This window comes from Zingiber officinale, chromosome 1A (assembly GCF_018446385.1).
Source record: "Zingiber officinale cultivar Zhangliang chromosome 1A, Zo_v1.1, whole genome shotgun sequence".
NCBI classification, from domain to species: domain Eukaryota; kingdom Viridiplantae; phylum Streptophyta; class Magnoliopsida; order Zingiberales; family Zingiberaceae; genus Zingiber; species Zingiber officinale.
In genome coordinates this window covers 131,767,103-131,772,529 of record NC_055987.1, presented here as the reverse complement: position 1 = coordinate 131,772,529, position 5,427 = coordinate 131,767,103, and the positions used below count along the sequence as shown (strand labels likewise).

Here is a 5,427-nt window from a genome sequence, read left to right as displayed (position 1 = left end):
CTTGGCCTAAACCTGGGAAGATGCGCGTGTTGGCGTATTTGGCACCGATGATCAAACTTGAGTTTTGATGAATGACAAGTAGATTAAATTTAGATGTATTGTTGATCTAACCTTGTTACCGAGTGCACAAGGTTCACTAACTTGAAGGGTCAAGAGAACCAGACACCAGGTAGGAAGTCCAAATGTGGGATTCTGGCACGAGGTCAGGACGTTCGATTCCCGATGGTTTGAAGTCTGCATGTATGATTCCGGTAGGAGATCAAGATGTTCGATTCCCGATTTGTGAAGTCTGGATGTGCAATTCTGGCAAGAAGACCTGGTGGATTAGATTGGACATCAAGCAGATAACTTCACATTTGGTAAGTGAAGGTAAGTCATTAGAGGAGAGTCACTTAGTGAGGACGTGTCCCGTTTGAGAGGAAAGTAGACTTCGGTCCAATTTAGGTCCATTTTAGATCCCTAAACTGAGATCTTGACTAGTTCCTGGTCTTGGAAGGACATGAACTAATTAATACTGCTATTTTATTATTATGCTAATCTTATTTTGTAGGTTAGATATTTTGTGTTGAACTAACATATTTTGTAGGGCAAAAGGAGCGAGAATTATCTCGGGTGAACAGTACAGGAGGAGCCTTCCATGCAACGAAAAGCTCCTTAAGCAAGGCTATGAAAGGCGCCTTCAGGAGCTTGGAAGGCGCCTTCAGTCGGATAACGTAGAAGACTTTGGTGACGATAGGAAGCTGAAGTTATGGGATAATTTTTAGGGTTGAAGGCATCTTTAATGCTATGGAAGGTGCCTTCAACGCTCAATAAAAGAGTATCTCGACCAGCTTTTAAAAAAACACTTCAATTACAAGCTTCTAAGCATATGTTTGACGTTCTAACTGCTCTGGCTTCGTGCTGCTACTCCAATATGACACTACTGCACCCCACTACTGTTGAGGAGTCATCCAACATCGAGCATGATCCGATCATCTTCGAAGGTGTTGGGTAATGAATGTTTAATATTGTACTTAATTGTTGCATAAAGGAAAGTGTAGCTTGTTATATTTTTCCTATTCTTTTTTTATACTTGATCCTCTTTTCCGACAGTTCTGGAAGAGATTATTAGTGGATTAGCTATCCATAGGCCTACAGGACCTTGCTCTTAGAGTAGGAGTCACAGAAGGTTCCGAACCAAGTAAAGTCCACCGAGTTTCTGTTTTCGTGTTTAATTTTCTGTTGTGCACTTTGTTTCAAAATAAAAAGTCAGAATTTTTAAAATCATGTGATTCCCCCCCCCCCCCCCCCCCCCCTCTCACGTGCATACCAATCCAACAAGCGGTATCAAAACAAGGCTACTCTAAATTGATACAATCACTAATAGAGCAGGGATTCCTTCTTATATATATGTGTGTGTGTGCGCGCGCGCGCGCACGCCTTTTTTCATTTTCATTTTTTTACAATTACTTAGAATTAGTGAAATATCTCATTTTACAAAATTTTTCATATTATTTATTATTATTATTATTATTTTTTACTTTTTCTTTTCTTGAAATTGGTAAAACACCCTTATTACCTTATCTCCCACACTAGTTACCCCAAGACATAGTCTTGGAATCTACGTAAGTTCTTTTTTAGTGTTGCAAAATGATGAACAAAGAAATGCTCAGGCGAAATGTCAACAAACCACCTCCACACAAGATATACAAGGAGGAGGAATTCAATCTATGGAGGATCCAAATGGAAAGCTTCATCCTGATAAATGACTTCGATGGTGGCATGGCGTTGAAGCAATCTTCTTAGAACTCGGAAGCAAATCAAAACATAATAAAGTTAATTTCATATTTATTACCTAACAAAGTTACATACCGGATAAAAAAGGTCAAAGATGATCGTGAGTTTGGGACCCGCCTAACCAAGCTTCATGAGGAGTCATTGAAGCTAGAAGATCAAGTCAAGAATGAATCCAGACTCGAGTCAAATCCAACAGAGAAGCCTACTGAATTAGGGGGTGCGCTTAAGGTTAGTATAATTTATCAAAATACCCCTATTAGGAGTAGTTTAAATAATCTGCATGATAATTTAAATAAATATGAAATTATCCCAAGTATAGTGCATGATAATCTAGATTTCTATGATTCAAATTTAATTAAAAATTTAGAATTATAAAATAATCTAGATTTTAATCAAGTCAATCAAGACTTTGATCAAATCGGCATCAACTTTGACTTTGTTAAATAGAACAATGATCAAATCAATTCAAATAAATTAATTAATTCAAACATTAAAACAAATTTGAATTTAAAATTTAAAAATGATAAAATAGATCTAGATAAAATTAATAAATATATTAATAAAATATTTGATAATCTAGATAATGTCAACCTAGAAGTTTTATCCAAAACAAAGATAATAAAAATTTAAATCTTAAAGATAATAATATAAAACACAAATAAAAGATAAGGATAAAATCAAAACCAAATCTAACAAATTTGAAATTAAGTATTAAGATAAACATTTAAAGAAAGATAATTCAAGCAATTTAACCCATCCAAAGTTAAGAAATTAATAAAAACTTAAATATCAAATATAATATTTTAAACAAAGATAATTTAAATAATTTAATAAATTTAAAATTAAAAGAAAACTTAAATATTACACTCCTATAAAGAAGGACAATTTAACCAACTTAATTCATTCAAAATTAAAAACTTGAACTTAATTGTAATTGATTAAAAATTAATTAAACCTTAATTAAAAATTGATTAAGTCTAATTAAACCTAAACAAAAATTTAAAAGGAAAATCTATGATTCAGGAGGAGGCTCCAAATTAGTTGGTACCTCAAAAACATAAACCTTATGCATTAAGGGTAATTAGGACTAGAATAATGAGGGACAAAATTTAACTTGACAAATAGTACTGAAGAAGTTTGGGATGATAGTATGTTAAGCAAGTTCTGTCTATGCATGTCTAGGAAAATATGATTTCGACCAGGTGCATTTGGCATAGTGAAACTAACTGTAAAATACCAGAAAATAGGCGAATATTAATAAGGGAATTTTCTGGAATTTTAGGACATTTTTTCGGGAATTTTTCGGAGCTCGTATGGACGAGTTAACGGGGACAAGAACGGGGCCCGAGAAAGCCTGTTTGGGCTACCCCATTTAGGCGAGGAAAAGTTATTTATTTTCTTTTCCTTTTTATTTATTTTTCTTTTCTCTTTTATTCCTCTCCCCGACGCCGTTCATTTCTTCTCCCCCGACGCCGAGCCGCACCCTCTCCTTGCCCTAACCGGCGCCGGCCCGACGGTTCCCTCCTCTCCCGAGTTTTTTTCCCTCTCCCTCTCACGGTGTGGAGCGCCTCTCTTCACTGGCCATCTCCACTGCCGCCAGCCGACGTGGATCACCGATCCTAGTGCCCACAGCCCTAGCGCCGGTCACGCCGTGCCCTAGCCGAGCCTGCCGACGCCGTGCCCTAGCTTGAAGCCGACGACTACGGGTTGATCTCTCCGGCGATCATTTTTGGTTGCTGTCCTTGCTATTTCCTAGCGCCGGCAGCCGGCGCACCAGGTGCCCTAGCACCCTCTGTGTATCACAGCGACGCCACCTTTTGTCCTAGCAGTGATCCTTAAGGTAGGCGATCTAACTTGCTGTGGAATTAGGAATCGTGTAATTGATTTCCTTGTGATCTTCTTACTGTTCTGGACTGAGAGGAGAATCTCAGATCAGTTCTGATTGTGTTTCCAGATCAGAGCTTGGATATTATTCTCTGTTTTTGGTCATCCCTTCCTTGAGGTGCATTTAGGTCACGGTTGAGGTAAATCGAAATTCGGATAATAGTGCATTTCAGGGATAATTTGGCTAATTATGGATGTTGGTATTGAGATGATGAAGGAACAATGAACTCTTTCTTCACAGGTCACAGGGGAGTGTTTTGCCGCCCCTCTCCGATCTCCCTTGTGCCAACACTGTGCCCTAGTTCATCACTGCCGGCCCACTCTGCATTTGATTCCTTGTTGTGCTGCCATCACCGGACAAGAGGAGGTTAGGTAAGGATTTTTGGTTAACTTCAATAGCAATCTGGATGTCGGAAAAATTATGGTTAAGATGTCTAACTGGTTGGTATTATGGATTGGATTGTTTTGTTGATCGGTGAGTTTCTTTCTTGATTGTTTAGTGCAAGTGGATTTCCAGCCACTCACCTTGTTCCAGTAGTAAACACACTTCTTGATTGAGGATCAATCACGGCTGTAAATTGAGGTAAGGGTAGGAATTTGATACGTTTTGTAGTTAACTGTTTATGTGTTAAGGGAATTAGGTTCGGATTTAATCTAATGGGTGGATTGGGGTTTAGTCACTAACCCTAATTAACTATTAGATTTAAGAAGGTAAATTGAGGATATGTGATTAGGGTTTTACCCTAAATTAGTCCTAGGGGTTTTATTTAGCTGTTCTTATGAGAAGTGTAGCTAAATAAAAATATTTATTGTTTGACACAGGACTTTGACGCGAGACGAGTATCTCGGAGTCAAATTTGGACATTTTCGATTGGAGGCGGGTACTTTTGACTTATTGTCTTTGATATGCTTAGTCATGAAAATAATATGTTGCATTAACTGTGTTTCATATTTGTTTCGGTTAATCACTGCCCAATACATGTTACCTGTTTGATTGATTGTTGTTTACATCTTGTATGGATATGTACCTGATTCCACATGCTCATGGGTAGTGATATAACCATATTTTTATCATGTCAGGACCTAGGTTTGATACCTTATAGGATCAGATACCTTGATGTGATTCATTCGGTTTGGTGCACATTATGATATATCCAGAGATTGGTTTAGTATATTACCATGTTTAGTGACATGCACCATTCGCATGATTGCATGCTGAGTGATTGATTGCTCCTTTATTGTCGAGCACTTTGCCAGTTTCATCACTGTTCGTTGTGACGCTCATGGGTAGCGGGACACAGCGTGGTAGCACGTCAGTTTGACTCTTCCGGTGCTCCGTTGATCCGCTCATGGGTAGTGTGACGCAGCGTGTAGCACGTTAGAGATTCCTCCCCGTCATAGTGTACCGGGAGTTGAGAGCATTGCGCTCCCCCATTTTATGATTTGGGGTAGGAGTACGTATGTACTCCGACAGCATCCCGTCCACTCGGTCACTCATCAGGAGTAGTGATGCAGAGTGCACGGTTGTCACAGCCCTACCCACTCGGTCCCACTGTTGTTGTGAGTCGGCTGACTGGCGTCAGGGGTGACCATGACATTGGCATCATATGCATGATGCATTTATTGTTTGTGTTTGTTGCACTTATATGCTGCACATTGCTTGGATACCTTGATTGACATGCATACAGGTCTTCTATACCTTTCGGACTGTTTGTCCTTTTACCGGGTCCTGGTTAGTACAGATTCTCTCCTGTCTTCTTCGGTTTG

General features: G+C 38.8%; 1 long non-coding RNA gene across 1 annotated transcript; it reads left to right on the top strand.

The window, feature by feature from the left end:
- The first annotated feature begins 3,945 nt into the window (after positions 1-3,945).
- On the top strand, positions 3,946-4,531 carry LOC122009963. The gene is made up of 3 exons (XR_006119739.1): positions 3,946-4,032; positions 4,161-4,243; positions 4,483-4,531. It is a non-coding gene; the product is annotated as an uncharacterized LOC122009963 (long non-coding RNA).
- Positions 4,532-5,427: the final 896 nt, after the last annotated feature.